The sequence below is a fragment of the Lycium barbarum genome, chromosome 6 (assembly GCF_019175385.1).
Source record: "Lycium barbarum isolate Lr01 chromosome 6, ASM1917538v2, whole genome shotgun sequence".
NCBI classification, from domain to species: domain Eukaryota; kingdom Viridiplantae; phylum Streptophyta; class Magnoliopsida; order Solanales; family Solanaceae; genus Lycium; species Lycium barbarum.
Genome location: NC_083342.1, coordinates 25,632,971 through 25,652,730, shown reverse-complemented (window position 1 = coordinate 25,652,730; position 19,760 = coordinate 25,632,971). Strand labels below are relative to the sequence as shown.

At 39.5% G+C, this 19,760-nt stretch overlaps 1 non-coding gene across 1 annotated transcript; it reads left to right on the top strand.

The window, feature by feature from the left end:
• The first annotated feature begins 4,325 nt into the window (after positions 1–4,325).
• Positions 4,326–4,431, top strand: LOC132601007 (small nucleolar RNA R71). The gene has a single exon (XR_009567459.1). It is a non-coding gene; the product is annotated as a small nucleolar RNA R71 (small nucleolar RNA).
• The last annotated feature ends 15,329 nt before the right edge of the window (positions 4,432–19,760 follow it).

Below are 19,760 nucleotides of genomic sequence, written 5' to 3'. Positions count from 1 at the left end.
TTATAAACATCATATCGTGTATTACTGCGGAACGTGCAACCCGATCCATATATCATCATGTATCAATATAATCCCGTGGAACGTACGGCCCGATCCATTACCCATATATCCCGCGTCCGGGCATCCCGCGTTCGGGATGAGATCATGATATGCCAGCTGACCAGGTGGCTATGCGTCTATAGCGCCTCACCTTTCCCCATATCCCCTGTATACATATATATATATAATTTACTTATATAATTTACATAGCATGCATGAGAGCCCAAGGAAAAGGTATTGCTCTATCGGAGTGACGTAAGGTCGATAACCTCCGATTATATTATGGATTAATCATGATCGTCATGTCTCACCCTGAAGGAACAATTATTATAAGGTCGGACTATCAATGAAGAATACATATATGAATAATAACATCAAGAGGAAACATAAAATAGGGTCATAATCTTATAAGAAGTCAATCCATATATTTTTGGAATCTTAAAGAAAATGTAGTCATCATCCATGAATAAAATCGAGAAGTCAATAGATGGCTCAACATTCTCATGTCATCTTTGAAATCGTACACTTGGAACCTTTAAACATAAAATCATTCTCATCATAATGATATTCTCATTTTTGACATCATCGGTGTCATGGAAGAACATATCCTTCGTTTTTATCAAAAGAGCTCACATAATCACAAACTTTGGTTTGGAGAATACGAATATCTTGGGAAACACTTATGGATTATCAGGAAGAAAATCATACCCTGGGATGTTAGACTTTTTAACTATTGATAACAAGGGAAATATGGAAACAGTTATGAAATCATAACCTAGGGATCATGCCTTGGAAGAGAGGGACGAGCCTCACATACCTTGGAAGATAACGGACTTCTATTTCTAGGGAATATTGGGCAGCAATTCCTTTGTTTCTACTACATTTCCCATATTCTATTTCAGCTCCCAAACGTTCACAACAATAATCACAATATAGAAACCAACAATCATCGTTTATATACATTTAGCAAAATCCACCAATTTCCTGCAATTTCTCCACATTTAGTGGTTTTAGCCTATCATCACATCTCCTCATACGTCACACTTATCCCATGGTCTAAACGTTATTTATAATGTATTCATGATCACAACATATCAACATTCATGATTTCCATCCAACTACCATTCAATTGTGACACTACTCATCCTTTTAAAAACTCATTTTCCATATTTTTCTACAATCCAAGCATCTTAGCCTTCCAATACCTTAAACAACATAGTAAAATCATGAAACATACCTTAGATGATGGTGGAACAAGCTTTGAATGGAATTCTTCCCCTTGCACCAAAGTTTCACTTTGCCTCCTTAGGGTTTTCTTGTAGAAGACGAATCCTACTTGAGTTTCATATGCTTTGCTCCATGGATTTTATGTTGTTGATCATCGATTCCCCTTGAATTTTTCTTATGGATGAATGTTAGAGTATTCTCTAGAGGGTTCTTGAAGTGGAGAGTGGGAATGAAATGAAAATAAAATGAAAAGGGGCCCTTATATTTAAAATTGAAATCTGGCCGAGGGACTTTATACGGACCAACATACGGTCCGTATAATTTTTACTGACCGTATGTTGGACCGTACATTTGGTCCAGAATGTTATCTTCGTCTTGGCCAATTATACGGTCCAACATACGGCCAGTATAATTTATACGGACCGTATGTTTGGTCGTACAATGCCAACTGAAGCAACTTCCGTTCTCGTCGACTCGTTTGTTCTCCGATCCTTATGGAACCTTCTTAATACTTGTTTAGCACTTCAATACCAATCTAAGGGACGTTATTACTTAAGACATCATTATGCCCTCGTTAACTCATTGCTCGAAATTCTTGTCCGATATACAACATGCGACTCGCTTTCCCTTAATAACTTTCGGTCCTCATCTCGGATGTCTTTGAGAATCTTAATTAGGGCAATTTACACCCTTATTGCTTGCCAAAACATCGCATATGTTATGTCCTTCGCTCACCTATTCACTGTACATGTACGGAGAATTTTCTAGGTGTAATAGTTTAGCCTTCTTTGATGCTCTACACTTGATGAACTATCCTCCTCAAGTTCGATTCTATGTTCACAAATACCGGAGGTAATCCCCCTAATATCCGTAATAGTCCACCCAATAGATCTTCGATAAGCCCGCAACACTTCAAGCACCTTTTGAGTTTGTTCCTCATTTAACAAAGATGAGAGAATAACCGGTAAAGTATTATCTGGGCCAAGAAAAACATACTTCAAATGAGAGGGAAGTAGCTTGAGCTCAAGTTTTGGAGACTCAATAATCGAAGGCTTAGCCGGAGGAGTGGTTCTTTATCAAGATCAAGAGATAATTTGTTCGGCTCATAAGAGTACGAACCCCGGCCAATGAGAGAATTAACTGTTTCAATATACCCCTTCATGTCATCCTCTTCGAAGTTCACCAAAATAGTCGAAAGTGTTTCGTCAAAGTGTTTCTCCTCTAACTTATGATCCACTGCTTCGTCTACCACATCGAAAGAATCAATGACCGAAATGCTCTCATAAGCACTAGGAAATTTTAACCCCTTGCTAGCTTAGAAAGTTACCTCTTCATCATTCACCCGGAATTTTATTTCATTCTTTTCTGAGTCCATTAGAGGTCTCCCGGTGGCAAGAAATGGCCTTCCCAAGATAATTGGGACTTCTTTGTCAACTGCACAATCAAGGATGACAAAATCTGCTAGTAATAAGAATTCCCCCACTTTAACAAGGATGTCATCAACAACCCCTACCGGTCTTTTGATGGTTCTATCGGCTATTTAAAGACGCATGCTCGTTGGTCTAGGTGTTCCCAAACCGGCTTTCTTATATATGGATAGTGGCATCAAATTAATACTAGCCCCATTGTCACATAAATCACGAGCAAAATCATGATGACCGATGGTACAAGGGATAGGGAAAGCCCCGGGATCTCCATTCTTCCCAACCTTTGATGACGAAATAATAGCGCTCACACGGTGGGTGACTCCCACCGTATCATGCTTGATTGGTCTTTTCTTCGTCAACAAATCTTTCAAGTATTTAGCAAATCCCGACATTTCTTAGAATGCATCAAGAAATGGGATATTCATTGACAACCCTTTCAATTGGTCGTAGAAGCGTTGGCACTTGGCATCCTCCGTTCTTTTCATCAATATTTGTGGGAACGGGGGAGGAGATTTATATGTTTGAGTCAAGGTTTAATTTCCCCTATGACCTTGCTCTTTTGGGTGCTACCACCGGTAGCTTTTTCAACACTTGGCTCCTCGTCACCCTTGAGAACACTAGGGTGTGCTTCCTTCTCTTTCTCAACAATAATAGGCACTTTAATTGGTGCCTCTATTTCTTCTTCAACTTCTTCCTTAATAACCTCATCAACAATCGACTCGACAATGATAGGTTCAACCACTCTCTGATTTACCACATTAAAGATCTTTCTACTTCTAGTAGAAATAGCTTTGCATGAGGCAATGTGATCACCTCCACTACCCCTTGGGTTCAGAATTGTGTCGCTAGGAAGGCCCCCTCTTTGTGGTGGATGTTGCTCACGAGAAAAATCTCGCATTTGTGACTCAAGTTTATGAATCGAAGCGGTGTGAGAGCCTACCACTTCGGTCAAATTTTCCATCTTCTTGTCACTCTTATGCTTGTTGTCCAATATCTTTTCAAGCATAGATTCCATTCGAGAGGTCCCTTGATCATTGGAAGGACCTTCTCGCCAATTTTGAGAGTTAGAAGTACGGCCTTTTGGTGGAACATAGGCATTGGAGTTCCGATTACCATAATTGTTGTTGTTGTAATCCCTCTTGTCCAAACCACCACATTCATTTCGGCCATATTGATTGCTTTGTTGTTGGGGTCTCCATTGCTTTTGATAACCCCCTTGAGAGTGATCGATATAATTAGCATCCTCACGCTGTGGCTGCCCCTCTAGATGAGCTTCCTCCGAGACTTGGTATAATCTGGGAGCATGAGATGGCATCTCTTCGAAAACATTCACACTTTTAGCTTCTTTCTCCGTAAGCCTCTTTGACATACACGGTGGTTTGCAATTGAGCAAAAGCATGATCTCGCTCATGATTTTCTTTGGCCACCGCGGCAACAGAGGGACTACCGTATGATAGGATTTCACTATCACTTGAGTGCCAAGCTTGATTGTGGGTGGTGAGCATAACGAGCAACCTAGTGATGCTGACAAATGATTTGTCCATGAAGCATCCCCCAGCTGCAGTGTTGATAGCAATTTGATTCATTGTATCTAACCCCTTGTAGAACTTCTCGGTGAGAATAGCATCCGGAAACCCATGAGTTGGATATTGAGCTAGATAGTACTTGAAACGCTCCCATGCCAAGTATAATTGTTCCCCCGGAAGTTGTCTGAACTCAAAGATCTTATCCCGAAGCTCAGCCTTTTTGCTTGGTGGGAACCACTTCTTCAAACATGTATTGGATAACTCGTTCCAGGTATGAATATAATTTCTTGGGAGCTTTTCATACCATTCCCTTGCTTGGCCAGCCAAGGAATATTTAAAGACCCGTAACCGAAGTGCATCAGCAGAAACAGCACCTTGGGATTGTTTAGCACACACATGCAAGAAGTTCTTCAAATGTCGGAGTGGATAATCCTCCGAAGAATTTCGGAAATAACCTTCAAGTTTCAGCAGCTGATAGATAGAACTATCAACTTTGAAAGTAGCATTTTCAGTTCTAGGAGGAACGACAGCAGAAGCATAATCAGCTTCATTGAAGAATTCCGCAAATATATTCTTATCCTCATCCTCTTCTAGTGCAGATGGGTTCACTTGGAGTCCACCTTGGTTTCCTTGATTCCGATTCTGTCTTCCTGCCATGTTCACCTGGTTCACCACAATAGCAAACAAGGTGTGATGGAATAGAAAAAGTTTTAAAGAAGATTTCTAAACCGTATTCCCCGGTAACGGCACCAAAATTTGATACGCTCAAATTACACCTATTAATGGCGTAAAGCGGACGTTGTCAAATATAGTAACCCAAACAAGGTTGGGGTCGAATCCCAAAGGAATATGGAGAGAAAAGGGTACTAATTGTATGCGATACTAGTCTTTAAAGGCTTTAATCCTATTCCGAATAGTTTGAAAAGAGATTTGGTTTGTATTCGCTATTTTGAAGTGTTTGGAATTTGTTTGGATTTGGAGAACCAAAGTTGTGTCCCCGCGATGATTAGATGTTATGCTATGGATGTCAATATGATATATTTCTAATGGGTTAGGGTTATGTATGCACTCAATCTCTAATGCACTTTCTAATATTTTCCAATAGTTAGAAAGTATTTCTTTTCATGATTTTCCCAAATGCAGAAAAGTTGTAAATAAGATTGATTAATTATGCCAAGTATAACTCATCTTATCCCTAAGCGAGTTCATTAAATGAGGGTTAGCGCCCCGAGTCCTTGTTATATTATTTCAAATCACACCCTAGTTCATCTTTCCAAATAAACTAGGGTTTGTGCATAAATAATGTTTGCAACCACTAATGAACAATGAATACGAGAAATAATAAAACACATCACAACCCATTATATATATATACAATGTTAGACACCCATTACATAGCACCCATCATTCGATTCCACAACTTTGATTAAAGAAACTACTCACACATTATGGTCTCAAAAGTAGTAAGCAATAAACGAGACATAAAGCTTACAAAGTGTGATAAAGATGATGGAAAATGGAATCTTGTTGTCTTCACTAAGCTCCAAAAGGGGAGTATTCAATGCTCACCCACCAATGAAACTTTGTTCACGTGGTTACAATGAAAATTGGCTGCCAAAAAAACCTAAAATGTTCTTTAAATAGGCTCTAAAAAACGCACAGCAGCTACTGACAAAATTGCCCCCGATAGCAAGATTGACGGACCGTCGATCGTTCGACGATCCGTCGATTTCTACGTCCTTTGTATCTTCAACAATGAGTTCCATTTGACGGTGCCATCGACCAGTTCGACGCTCCGTCGAGTATTTCATCTTTGTCTCTTCTTGTTGACAAATCCTGATTGATGACACAAATGACGAAGCGTCGATCAGTTCGACACTTCGTCGATGTTTTCGTCCTTTGTCGTCTTCAACTTTGTCATTACTGAAAAATCGAGCTTATCGACGCTTCAAAGGACGGTTCGTCGGCTGATCGACGGAACTTCGATTCTTCATTTCTGGCCAATTTTTCCTTTGTTCTTTGCTTTTTTCTTTTGGGCCATTGTTTTCCTAAAACACAACAAAACATATTAATGAGAACCAGACTTACTTGAAAACAACCAAAATTCATAGTAAAAAGGCGTCGAATGTGCCACAAATCCGTGACACATCATCATGTCTGGGTCATTCATCCACTAGACCTGATGATCTGACTTCTTTACTCCACTGCATCTGTTGACTCTTTTGATAGAACATGTATATCATGCATTTTATATTATGTCTTTTGTACTATGCTGGGACTGAATCATCTGCATCTTTTGATCTGTTCCTGTCTGCATCTATTCTTATGACTGAACATGTATTAGAACCAGTTCCATTTTACCTGTGCTTCTTTCATCATTGCATTTTAATGGTCTTTTGCTTGGACTAATTTTCCCTTAATACGGTTGTCATCCATCCGCCATCAGGAAAAGCCTCTTCTATGATGAAAGAAAGAAACAAAAAAAAAAACTACCTAGGTGCCTTATGCCGCCACTACTGAGGGTCTAATAAAATAAAAAGCAAAATCTATTTTTTTTTTACTTTTTCAAAGTTTTCCTTTTTTTTTTTGGTTAAAGTAATAAAAGAACAAAGAATCCTACTCGTAAGAGAAAGAAATCAATAAAAAATATCCTAAGGCATAAGCATCCTATCTCGAGATGTTCCTCCTACCCCACACTTAATTTCATGTAGTGCCCTCAATGCATATGAAAAGTAAACACAAAGTATGGCGAGAGATACTCCCTAGGCCCACTAGGGCCTAATCCTCCTCATCCTCAGTATAATAATCATCAGCCTCGCCATCATATGGCTTGGCTTGCTCTTCTCTTTCATCATCGTCACCCTAAATGTGGGACTCCACCTCCTCCCCTACTTTCACGTCGGCTTCGATAAGATCAACCGAGTTCACATCCTCATCGGCTGGTAATCGAGACTCATCACCCAGAAGTGCCCGCGAGTAGACTGTGTGTGGGGCCTCAGCATAGACACTGGAGAAATCCTGCTGAAAGCGCTCCCCTGCAATCAATTCCATCTTGTGCAATTGGGTCTGAATGGTCGATTGTGCTGACCTCTCCTCAACTGGACTGAGATTGTCCTTAACGGTTTACTCTGGGGCCTTGAATTTTGAGATTCCAATAGTGCTATTAGGTGGCGGGAGCACTCTATCATGAGGTAACGATAACTTATCATTAATCCTCTCCAAGTATGCGGTAAGGGTGTTACCGAAGCTGAATTGACGGGACTTGTCTTCCCTCACTCGTTTCATCTCCTGGAGCTTCAGATACCCAATATTAGTGGGTTTTCCCGTCATGAGGAAGTAGACAACACCCACCCTATCCTTCTGTACATTCGTGTAGTGATCGAGCGGCATGATTCAGTAGTTCAGCACCCTCAACCACAAACGGGCCTCCCGCTGAAAGTTGGTCATTGCTAAGCTTTTGTGCCTCTTGTAGCTGTCATTATACTGTGCCCATTTGGCCTTAGAATCAGGGCCACATAAGGTCTCTCTTATTGCCTTGTAATTGGGCCTATGGATTAACTCTTTCAACTGCTCGATTTGGTGGTCTGGGACGCCAAGTGCTGCACATAAAGTGGATGCCCAAGGCACCCACTCGCCCTGAATGAAAAAGGATGGCTGCTCCTATTCTGAGCTCATCACCCTGAAGTTGGTATATGCCTCCAATTTCAACTCGATGTTTACTGGTCCGGGTGTGTCAAAGACAGACCTCCATCCCATGGCAATGAGTTGATTGTATATATCCCCAAAACTCTTCTTCAACAAGACTGGGTTGACCGTACGCTCATGGATATACCCTTTCGAACAGCCAAAAGTTTCATAACAATCCTTCGTGTAACCCCCCCCCCCTCCCCCCATCAAAGATAAATCGGGGTGGAGGCCTTGAAGGTGGAGCTCGAGGAATAGGGATGGTTTTGTTTTCGGCTCCAGACTTTGTTCCCTTTTTTGTTTTAGGCTTGTTTTAAGTACACCCTCTCTTTGTGCCTTGGGAGGAGGAGACGACGACTTTACCCTTTCTCCTTGGATTAACCATTGTGCCTACAACAACAACATATTCCAAATGATAAGTCACAATTTAATAACCAAAGAGTGTCATGGGATGACCCCACACAGATTTTGGACTACACTCTTATGTTTAGAGTACTTGTGTTTTCTGGTTCGGGCACTGTTGTGGTTATTTTCTCCTTTTATGCTCTTCCGGGGTGGAACCGACCCCACACTTATTCTAAACTACGTTACAAAAACTAAAAACAGAGAACTTAACTGATCCTATGCTATAAGAAAACAAAAGCAAGAAAATCATATTTTTAGGACTTAGTTTGTGGTCCTATATCAATTTCCTTCAAAACCCGTGAATATGTATTTCAAATCGATGCCCAAGGTTTCTTAGGGTTGTTTAATGTTACATTGCTACTCAAGAATTCACAATTTCACAAAAAACTTGATTCAAGCATTTTATCGAACACCTTGCGGGCATAGAATCTTCCCTTTGATGTTGACAACAATGGTGGGTTGTGAAACCCTCCCTTGTACAATGAGAGTCACTTTCTATCCCTAAGCATCATAAACAAGCAAACAATACCAATCCCCGCCCCAATTTTGTCCAAACCCATAACCTTAGGTTATTCAACCTTTATAACTTCAAGAACAATGGAAAAAAGGGAAGGGACTTCATGAATAAAGGATTAGAATGACTTACCTTGAGATGTTATGAGGTGATTAACACAATATCTTGGGTGTTGATTCGGAATTAAAGGGATTTGGGAGAGGTTTTTTTTTCTGAGTTTAGAGAGAGAGGAAGAGAGCTGTTTTGGTGCGTTTTAGACTTATAAATAAAGAGAAGGGCCCTTGTCTTTTAACTTAGGGAAAGAAATTCGAGTAGAGTTGACCCGTGCGTTGGCTGTGTATTGCGGACCAAGTATGTGTCAAACTAGTCTCTGACACTCAGACAACACTCGTGATAGGTACGTGTCGTGTGTCCATCGCGAGAAAACAGGATCTCTAATACTCAGGGTCGAGCAAACATCGCTCAACTTTCCCCTCTCTAAACTTTTGTGCTCAGTCCACTTAGACAGCGCACAAACAAACCTGGAGCAAATTTTCTTCCATTTTTCAGTCGTTTTGCGTTCCCGCTCCTTCCTTGATCGTGCAACATGAACAAACATGACTTATAAAATATAGAAGTTGGGTTGCTTGCCAACAAGCGCTTTAGTTAAGGTCGTGCCACGACATCTTTTTGTATTTTCTAATTTTTCATTTTTTTTCTTTATGCAAATAGTACAAACACAGGTTGCCTCCCTAGAAGCGTTTGATTTAACATCGCGGCGTGACGTAGGATCTTTCAAGCATCGTCCAATTCAACAGAGATCCTCTCGCGATCAATAACATCTCCGAAATAAGGCTTCACTCGCTGGCCATTCAACAAGAAAGTTTTGTCAGAATCTAGCGGCTTCAACTCAACCGCTCTATGTGATGTCACACGCACTATCTCAAACGGCCCAGACCACTTACTATTCAACTGTTATATCCCGTATTTTGTACATTCGGATAATTTGAGATAATTGCGAGAAGTCAAAGGCAAGACTATTTTCCAAAATTTCTTTAGTGAACAAGTTGTTTATTAGTATGGAAATATTGAGAAAGGCTAAGGGTAAAAGGGAAAATTCACAAACTGGTTCATGGTAATATTGTGGAAGGCTAGGGGCAAAATGGGAATTTCACAAAATATTCAAGAAGGTTCTTGAAGGGGCCATGTTGGTCGTGTGGCATATAATCATATGTCCACATTTTTATTTAATGGGGACTAATTATATATATGTGTGTGGACTAAAGCTTACATAAGAAGACAATTAGTCTTCTTTGTTTATTTGAGAAAGTTCAAGAAAAAGGGAGAAGGGGACATGTGTCCACTTTGTGTTGGAAGAAGCTATATATATATATATATATATATATACAAGAGATGACAAAATAAAGCATATTCATCTTTTAAATCATGAAACTTCAAGAAGAAAAACTTGGAGAAAAAATGGAGGAGCATTCGGTCATGGTAGCAAAAATTGGCTCCTTGGAAATTGATCAAGAAAAATTATTTTCTTCTAGTAATTCAACCAAGTGGAACGTCCCTAACAACATGGAGTGATTGTTGGAGCAAGCCAAGCATTCATTTGGGTGATTTACAAACCCTAGCCAAGTAAGAAGACAAGTGGAGGAAGGTAAGGTTCAATCTTCTTTTACATGTGTTAGAGATGATTTGTGAATTTTGTGGTATGTAGAAATGGATGAAATTCATGAAATATGTGTGTGGGGGATGTGGCCGAATAGGGGTTGAATTGGTGAGATGTGATGAATTGATTTTTACTTAGTATTTTAAGTGTTGTTGTGGTAGATTCTATGATGTAAAATGAGGATTTAGTGGTTTGAAGAAGTTAATGTGATATTAGTATGATTTCTTATATTGTATGAATGACATTGTTAATGTGTAGATTGTAAATATAATTCATGAATTTGGAAGGGAGACATGTGTTTGGAAGATTGTAAGTTGGGTGGTTGTGATCGAATTTGAAAGAAGGAAATATGTTGTTATCGTTCTTGTTGCATTTGGAAGGTTTCGGGTGAAATGGCATGTTGATTGGGTTGTTTGAACATTATGTGAATTGTTTGAAAGTTCTTGAACCATGTCAGAATATATTTTGGATTGATTGTTGAAGTTGTCAGTATGATTGTTGGTATTGTTGTTGATAATTTGGCCGAGTTAGATTCTCGGGGATGGTGTATTTACAGGGGAAATGCTGCCGAAATTTTGGCAGATTATAAACGAATTCATTTGAAAGACTAAGACAAGTATATGTCGATGAGTCTAATGATTATGTCAATTCTCTTGAATGTAGACTAGCAAGTTTGGACGAATAAGCGTAGCTAATTGAACGTGGGACAGGTATGTAAGGCTTACCCTTTCTTTCTTTTGGCATGATCTTTGTGAAACGAGCAGATGATGTTTATGTATAGTTTCAAAGAAATTTCTATTCTTAGAGCCACTAGGATGGCTAATATTCCTGACTTCCATAAGCTATTTCATATGGTTTTGATGCGTATCTATGATGTCCGAAGGTCTACTTGATATGTTTCCGAATGGCATTCGAGAGAATAAGTGATATGACTAATGTCTTGATTCTCAAATGATAGAATGTTTGAGTATTCCATTGAGTCTTTGATACATTTTGATATGTACACATGGTTCCAAAAGCTCTATTTGATTTGATCCATAACGATATTCGAAAGGTACCTAAGATGATTGTTGCTTTGATTTTCCAAAAATGGCTTCTGAAACGTTCGTAGAAGGTTCTGTACTTCAAACGCTCATAACTTTCTTATACTAAGTTGGATTGACCCGAAACTTGTTTCTGAGCCTTCAGGTGTCGATTTATGTACGTGCCCATCGAGTCTTGAAAATTTGTTCTATGTACATATGTATATGAAGTGATGCCTTATGAGATTTATGATCTTGTTCCATGTTCTCTTAACGCTGTTATTCGTTGCTAGTCTCATCTTATAATAATTGTTCCTTCAAGGTGAGACAAAGCCATGATGATTATTCCATAATATATTCGGAGGTTACCGACCTTACGTCACTCCGATAGAGACATAATATTCTTTGGGCTCTCCTGCATGCTGCTTACATGATATATGTATATGATATATGTATATGGGGTAAGGGAAAAGGTGAGGCGCTATAGACGCATAGCCACCTGATCAGTTGGTATAATATGATATCGTCCCGGACGCGGGATGCCCGGACGCGGGATATATGGATAAATGGATCGGGCTGCACGTTCCGCAACAATATGATATATAAATGGATCGGGCTGCACGTTCCGCAGCAATATATATATATATTTATATGTAAATGGATCGGGCTGCACGTTCCGCAGCAATATAGTATATATATATATATGGATCGGGGTGCACGTTCCGCAGCACTAAGCATGCATGGTACCTGCCAAAAGGCACTTATATGTACAGGTTGCTCTTGTATCTCATGATATGCTCTATATTTCCTTTATGTTATTATTCATGCTATGTATCCCTCGTATGTTATTATTCATGCCTTACATACTCAGTACATTGCTCGTACTGATGTCCCTTCTTGTGGACGCTGCATTTCATGCCGCGCAGGTACACCCAGATGAGTAGAAGCCATTATAGAAGATGTTCCAGCGAAGCTGGTAAGCTCCATTTGGCCCTGGAGTGTTGCCGGGTAAGAGTATTATGTTATAATGTCTTGGTCGAAGTTAGAGACTTTGCAGACAGAGTCGTGGGTATAGAATGTCAGTCTTGTAAGCGGCTCCATCAGCCGATGTGTCTTATAGTATTATGTTGCAGATCCATTATGATTACACATTATAATTGATTTGAGCACGATGATGGAAAAGTTTCTGGAAGCTTTATTATGTATTCCATTCTTATTTGATTTAAAGGTCCAAAGAGATTATGTATGTAATAAGAGTTAGCGGGTTCGCTCGGCTCCGAATATGGGGTCGGGTGCCCATCACACCCTAGTAAGGTTAGGGTGTGACATCAACTTTCCACCAAACACCTTGAGCCTTGATTTATACAGCAAGGCCAACTGCCCAAGCTCAAACTCGAGGTGTTGAATGTGCTTGTCATGTATTCTTTTTGTCCTCTCCTTGTAGAGTTTTTTGTTCTCATATGTGTGAAAACGAAACTCGCCAAGCTCGTGCAGCTACAACAACTGCTTCTCACCTGCTGCTTCCATATCTAAGTTCAGCTTCTTTATCGCCCAATATGCTCTATGTTTAAGATCGAAGAGGAGATGGCATGCTTTACCGAAAACTAACCTATATGGAGAGGTTCCAATAGGAGTTTTGTAAGCAATCTTGTAGGCCCATAGAGCATCATCAAGCTTTAGTGACCAATCTTTTCGGTTAACTCTCACTGTCTTCTCAAGGATTCGCTTAATCTCACGATTGGACACCTCCACTTGACCACTAGTCTGAGAGTGATATGCAGTCGCCACCTATGTTTCACCCCATACTTATCCAATCATTTTCCAAATAACCTGTTGCAAAAGTGTGTACCTTGATCAGCGATGATGGCCCTCGGGGTCCCGAAATGTGTGAAGATGTTATTTTTCAAGAATCTAGCCACAACATTTGCATCATTGGTTGGGAGTGGAATTGCTTCCACTCACTTTGACACGTAATCAACCGCAATAAGGATATACTTGTTCCCCTTTGACGGAATGAAGGGCCGCATGAAGTCTATCCCTGAACAATCAAACACCTTAATCTCCAAGATGCAATTCAACAACATTTCATATCGCTTCGAGATGTTCCCATTTCTCTGACAATTCTCACACTCTCACAAAAGCATGAGCATCTTTAAACAATGTCGGCCAATAGAAACCCGACTGCAGTACCTTAGATGTTATTCTGTCACCGCTATGATGGGCACTATAAGGTGATGAATGGCAGCTTTCAAGAAGGGCATGCACTTCCTCTGCTGGAATACATCTTCTCACCACCTGATCTGGGCCGATTTTGTACAAATACGGCTCATCCCAAATATAAAATATGCTATCATGCGAGGTCCTCTTCTTCCTTTCATAATTGGATATACTTCACTTACTAGAAAATTCACCATGTTTGCGTACCATGGTAGATCGGCTGACTGAAGAGAAAAAAGTTGCTCATCTAGGAAGGTCTTCTTAATCACCACATTCTCATCAACATGCTCTCTATCCTTAAGCCTTGATAAGTGATCTGCTACTTGGTTCTCTGTGCCCTTTCGATCAAGAACCTTAATATCAAAACTGTTATAGTAGCAGCACCCAATGAATAAGTCTGGGCTTTGCATCCTTCTTTGCCAACAAAAGCGAATAACAGTGTGATCAGTATACACTATCACCTTCCTCCCCACCAAGTAAGATTGGAATTTGTTAAAGGCTTAGACCACCGCCAATAACTTTTTCTCTGTAACCGTATAGTTCATATGGGATGCATCAACACAAAAGATAGAGTCCAATCTGGTGCGATGATAATAGGTGCAGCTACTAACCTCAATTTGAGATCATCAAAAGCCTTCAGACAGGCTTCATTGAACATGAACTTCATATCTTTTTCTAGCAGCTTGCACATCGAGTTCGCGATCTTTCAAAAATCCTTGATAAATCGCCTATAGAAACCTGCATGTCCAAGAAAACTACACCCCTCTAACAGATATAAGAGGTAGGAATTTCTAGACTGCCTCTATTTTAGCCCTGTCAACTTCAATGCCCTTTCTTGACACTTTTTGCCTGAGAACAATGCCTTCTCGAACCATGACATGGCCTTTTTCCCAATTAAGTACCAGATTCATTTCTTCACATCAAGCCAACACTGCATCAAGATGCCGCAAGTAATCATCAAAAGAATCACCAAAGACCGAGAAATTGCCCATGAATAGTTCCACATATTTTTCCACCATATCAGTGAAAATAGCCATCATATATCTCTGGAAAGTACCTGGAGCATTACATAATCCAAAGGGCATCCTTCGAAATGCGAAAGTGTTTTAAGGACAAGTGAAAGTGTCTTTCTCTTGATATTCGGCTGCTATCATAATTCAGTTGTAACCGTAATAGCCATCCAAGAAAAAATAATAGTCGCGCCTAGCTAACCAATCTAGCATCTGATCCATGAAGGGCAAAGGGAAGTGATCTTTTCCGGTTGCATTTTTTAACTTCCGATAATCAATGCAAATCCGCCAACTAGTGACCATTCTCGGAGGTACCAGCTTATCATTTTCGTTCTTCACCACAGTCATACCCCTTTCTTCGGGACACATTGAACAGGGTTCACCCACTTACTATCTGGGATGATAGTTGGTTTTGATGATTACACTATATTAAATTCATGTTTGTTTGACATGTTTCAAATTATTGATTGATATGGATTTCCTAGCATAATTATGGGAGTAATATGATATAAACTGATATTGTATTGGTTGTAATTGATTATACAATATTCTCTTTTCTTATTTAATCGTAGGACTTATTGTATAAGTATACATTGTCAATGGATGTAAATCACCAAGAAATACAAAGAAGACCTTCTATTCTTCTTGAAATCTTCATGGTATCAAAGCCGCCCCAACCCATTTGAGGTGAGTTTCCTCCATCTACAACATTAGGGTTCAGTAGGTTGAGTTTTCTCCCGTTTCTTTAAACCTTTTTCCGGCAAAGCTTCTATCCGGAGCTAGTTCACCACCTTCTGCTAGTTGTACACAAAAACCAGCACCACAGATAGGTAAAACTCACCTTTCTGAACAAACACCAGAAAACCTACCACCGAAAAACAAGCCACGCACCACTAGAAGCCACTAGTCTTCAACACCACACAACTCACGCGCCGGCGCGTGTACCTTTTGTTGGCAACTTTTTTGGAATTTCTTTTGCCTACCCATACCATTTTTTTTTCGAGCACCAAAAGTGACAGTTCCGGCATGACAGCCACTATTCCAGGGAGATCGTCAGTTTTCTGGCAACTTTTCAAGTTTTTTTTTTCAGAAGTGGTGACCCTCGCCATCTGTTTTGCGAGGTATTTCTTCTTGGAACACGTCTAAATTTTAAGATCTTGGTTTTTTCAAACTATGAGGGGTACAAACGGAGCAGATAATAGTTTTCTTTCACAAATCAGTGTTGTGAACTATATGGGGATGGTACGTATCTTGCTTGCTTTCAATTAAATCCAGGATACTGATGGGGTATACGACATGAGATTAGAAATCACCTAATGTCACAGATTCTAGCTAGAGTCAATGGGATTCTGATAATTAAATTGTGATGACATGGCTTTAAACAGTATGCACCCTCGGATCTTTAAACAATATCTATTGCTTGATACTGCTGAAACAATATGGAACTCAACTAGACGCACTTACTCTCGTAAGGGAAATTATGCCCAAATCTTTGAGATTCGAAACAAAATTCATGCCACTAAGAAAGGTGATTTGATTATCACCGATTATTTATTCTAAGCTAAGTGGGTTATGGCAGGAGATTGACAACTATCACGAACTCCAAGCAAAGTGTACTAATGATGCAATACTCTTCTAACAACTAGTTAAAAAGGAAAGAGTCTATGATTTTCTGGTTGACTTGAACTAAGAGTATGATCAGATCAGGGTTCAAGTACTTGGTAAGATTCCTCTTCCTTCTTTTGAGGATGCATATTTGTTACACCTCGTAGTTTGGAAATTGAGTTCCGTAGGTGTCAACTGCTTAATTGTGAACACTGGAGTGATATGTGCCTATTTTATAGTTATAAGGGTTTACGATCATGTAGGAGAAGTATTGGAAGGATTGGAGGTCAAATGGGCGGAAGATGAAAAAATTGGGCGAACTGGGCAGAATTGCCCTTCGCGTTCGCGAGATGACCTTGCGTTTGCGAAGGTCCATTATTAAGTTGGTTCCACCGACTTTTACCCCCTATATAAAGGGTGAAACCCTTCTTTTCACCAGATTTTGCCAAAAAAAAAAAACTCAGAAAACAGATGAGGGTGTGAGGATATCATAAATTGAGTGATTTTCAGGTGGCGGAATATTAGTTTGGGTTCGGATAGCGCGTAGTTGTGATTTGTAGTATTATTTTGCGGTGGATTCTGTTTGGATTCTAGACGAACACTGAAGATATTGTTGTCCTAGTAAGAATAAGGTATGAATCTCTCTCTATTGATATTACTTTAGGTTTATTTACAGAGATAGAGAGATGAAATGGTCGTATAATAAAGTAGTTGGTTGAAAAATCGGATGAACATCATATGGGATGTTTTATAGAGTATTTTAGTATCGATGATGATGTTGTGATATTAGTATTGCTGTTGTTGTTGGTTGTTGGTATTGTGATTTCGGGCTAGGGGTATAAATAGGGGAGATGCTGCCCGAATTTCGGCAAATTCTAAATTGGTTTCATTTGAAGGCTTAAGACAAGTATATAAACATAATCCTAACAATAGTATAAATTCCCTTAATTGTAGATTTGCGAGTTTAAGAAGTAGAAGTTGGGCGAATAGATAAGCTTCAAGGTATGTTAAGGCTTTCCCTTTCTTTCTTTTGGCATGATCCTATGTTACGAGCGAACAGCGAGTAATCGAGTCTCCATATTACTCTACTATTAGAAGTATTAGGAGTATCTCAGTTATTGATGATCCTGTACCCCTGGTTATGATTGTTCCTTCTGTTCATGGGTCCTGAGTTTTGTATCATGATAATGTTAGTTCATATTTATGCATTGCATTCATTTACATGTATATTGACCCGTGACTAGAAGGCGTTATATATGCGTATATTATATATATATATATAGGGCATGGGACGCATTACCAACTGATTAGCTGGTGCACAGTGATGATGACTATTATGCCCGAAGGGGCCATTATGCTATTATGCCCGAAAGGGCCTATATAATATATAGATCAGGTCGTACGTTCCTCGGCACTATGACCTATGCATATCATATGCCCGCAAAGGCATTTTCAGTAAGCAGAGATATACAGATATGTTCATATAGTCAGACTATAGATGCATTCACACAGACATGTTAGATAATCAAACTTGCAGATGCATTCAGTAAGTCAGTTTAACTTACGAGTTTCAGATTTTCTTCATGACTCCTATGTGTATGTTACTCTTATGCCTTACATACTCGGTACATTATCCGTACTGACTCCACTTTTGTTTGGGGAGCTGCATTCATGCCCACAGGTACAGATAGACAGAGAAGCGTTCCAGCTCAGTAGAGCCTCTTCCCACCTGTTGTTGGTGCGCTCCATTCGATCCGGAGCTGCTGTCTATTTTGGTATGTTATGTTTAGATGTATATGTAGATGGGTACAGCGAGGCCTTGTCCCATCCTTTCTACAGTTTGGTACTCTAATAGACGTCTGTAGACAAATGTGTACAGTGGACGAGATGTAGCCATGTCGGCTCCCATCCTTTTGTGGTACAGCATATGTAGCAGCCTTGTTGGCTTTCACTGTTATTTTCTGAATATATACATATATGCTTATATGCACAGATGATTGATAGTCCTTAAAGTTATCCTGATATGAGTTAGCATGGTTCAGCTATGACTCTTATGGATCACTCACTTATCCAGTAAGGTACAGGTATGAGAGTAGGGGTGTTTGGTCAGTAGTGGCTAGGCACTCATGATGACTCAACGGATGGGTCGTGACAATATTCCAATGTTCAACAGGAAGAGAGATGACGAGGGTTCATGCTTTATTCTGCACCAACTAAGAAGTCTGAGTTAGTTATGTCTCATTAATAACGAAAAGCAATCACTTCTTCGGATAAAGATCACATGCATTGTGACTATTGTGGTAGATCAAAACATACAAAAGAGACATGTTGGAAACTACATGGTAGACGGACTAGAGGTCGTGGAGGAAAGCATATAGGTCCATCAAGGGATCAGGCTAATATTCTAGAAAATGTGGAGACATCCAGAGACACTACTTCTACAGAAGCTTTGTCCCCAGATGAAGTTCAACATCTTCGCCGTCTTCTGAACAAACTTGACTCTTCTAATATTGCTAATTCCAATTATGTGCAGTCAGTTATTGACTTTAATGCTCAGCTTAATTCTTGGATTACTGATTCGGGTGCAAATAGACACATGACCGGCTCTTTTAAAGGCTTCCAAAAGTACTCTCCTAGTCCAAAAGGTTATGTCGTAATAGCTAATGGCTCCCTAACCCATTCTATGGAACAGGTTTAGTAGTTTGTACCCCTGATATTACATTGTCATCCATTCTTTATGTTCCTGAGTTTCCTGTTAACCTATCATCTGTTAGCTCCATCACTAAATAACTAACTATTAGTGTCAAGTTCTTCCCTGAATATTGTGTTTTTCATGACCTTCAAACAGGGAAGAAGATTGGCCGTGGTAGATTGCATGATGGCTTATACATCATTAATGGAACTCGAGGCTCTGGTCAGGCCTATTTGGGAAGAAATAAGGATGTTAACCAAGAAATAATGTAGTGGCATAGACGGTAAGGGCATCCATCATTTTTTGCTTTAAAGAAGTTATATCCTAATTTGTTTTCCAGAACTGAGTTTGAATCTCTATTTTGTGATGCTTGAAACTCTTATCCTTTAAGTAAAAACAAAAGAACAATTCCTTTTTGACTATTCATTCTGATGTATAGGGTCCTACTCAAACACTTTCTTTGTCTAGTAGTCATTTGTTTGTTACTTTTATTGATTGTTTAACTAGGATGACATTGGTGTACTTGTTCAAGGCCAAAAGTGAAGTTTTCTCCTGTTTTCATTCATTTCATAAGATGATTTATACTCAGCTTGAAACTAAGATAAAAATCTTTCGAACTGACAATGGCATATAATACATGAATAAAACTTTAGGAGCTTATTTGGATTATTATGGGATAGTCCATTAAACTAGTTATCCTTGTACTAGTGCACAAAATGAGATTGCCAAAAGAGA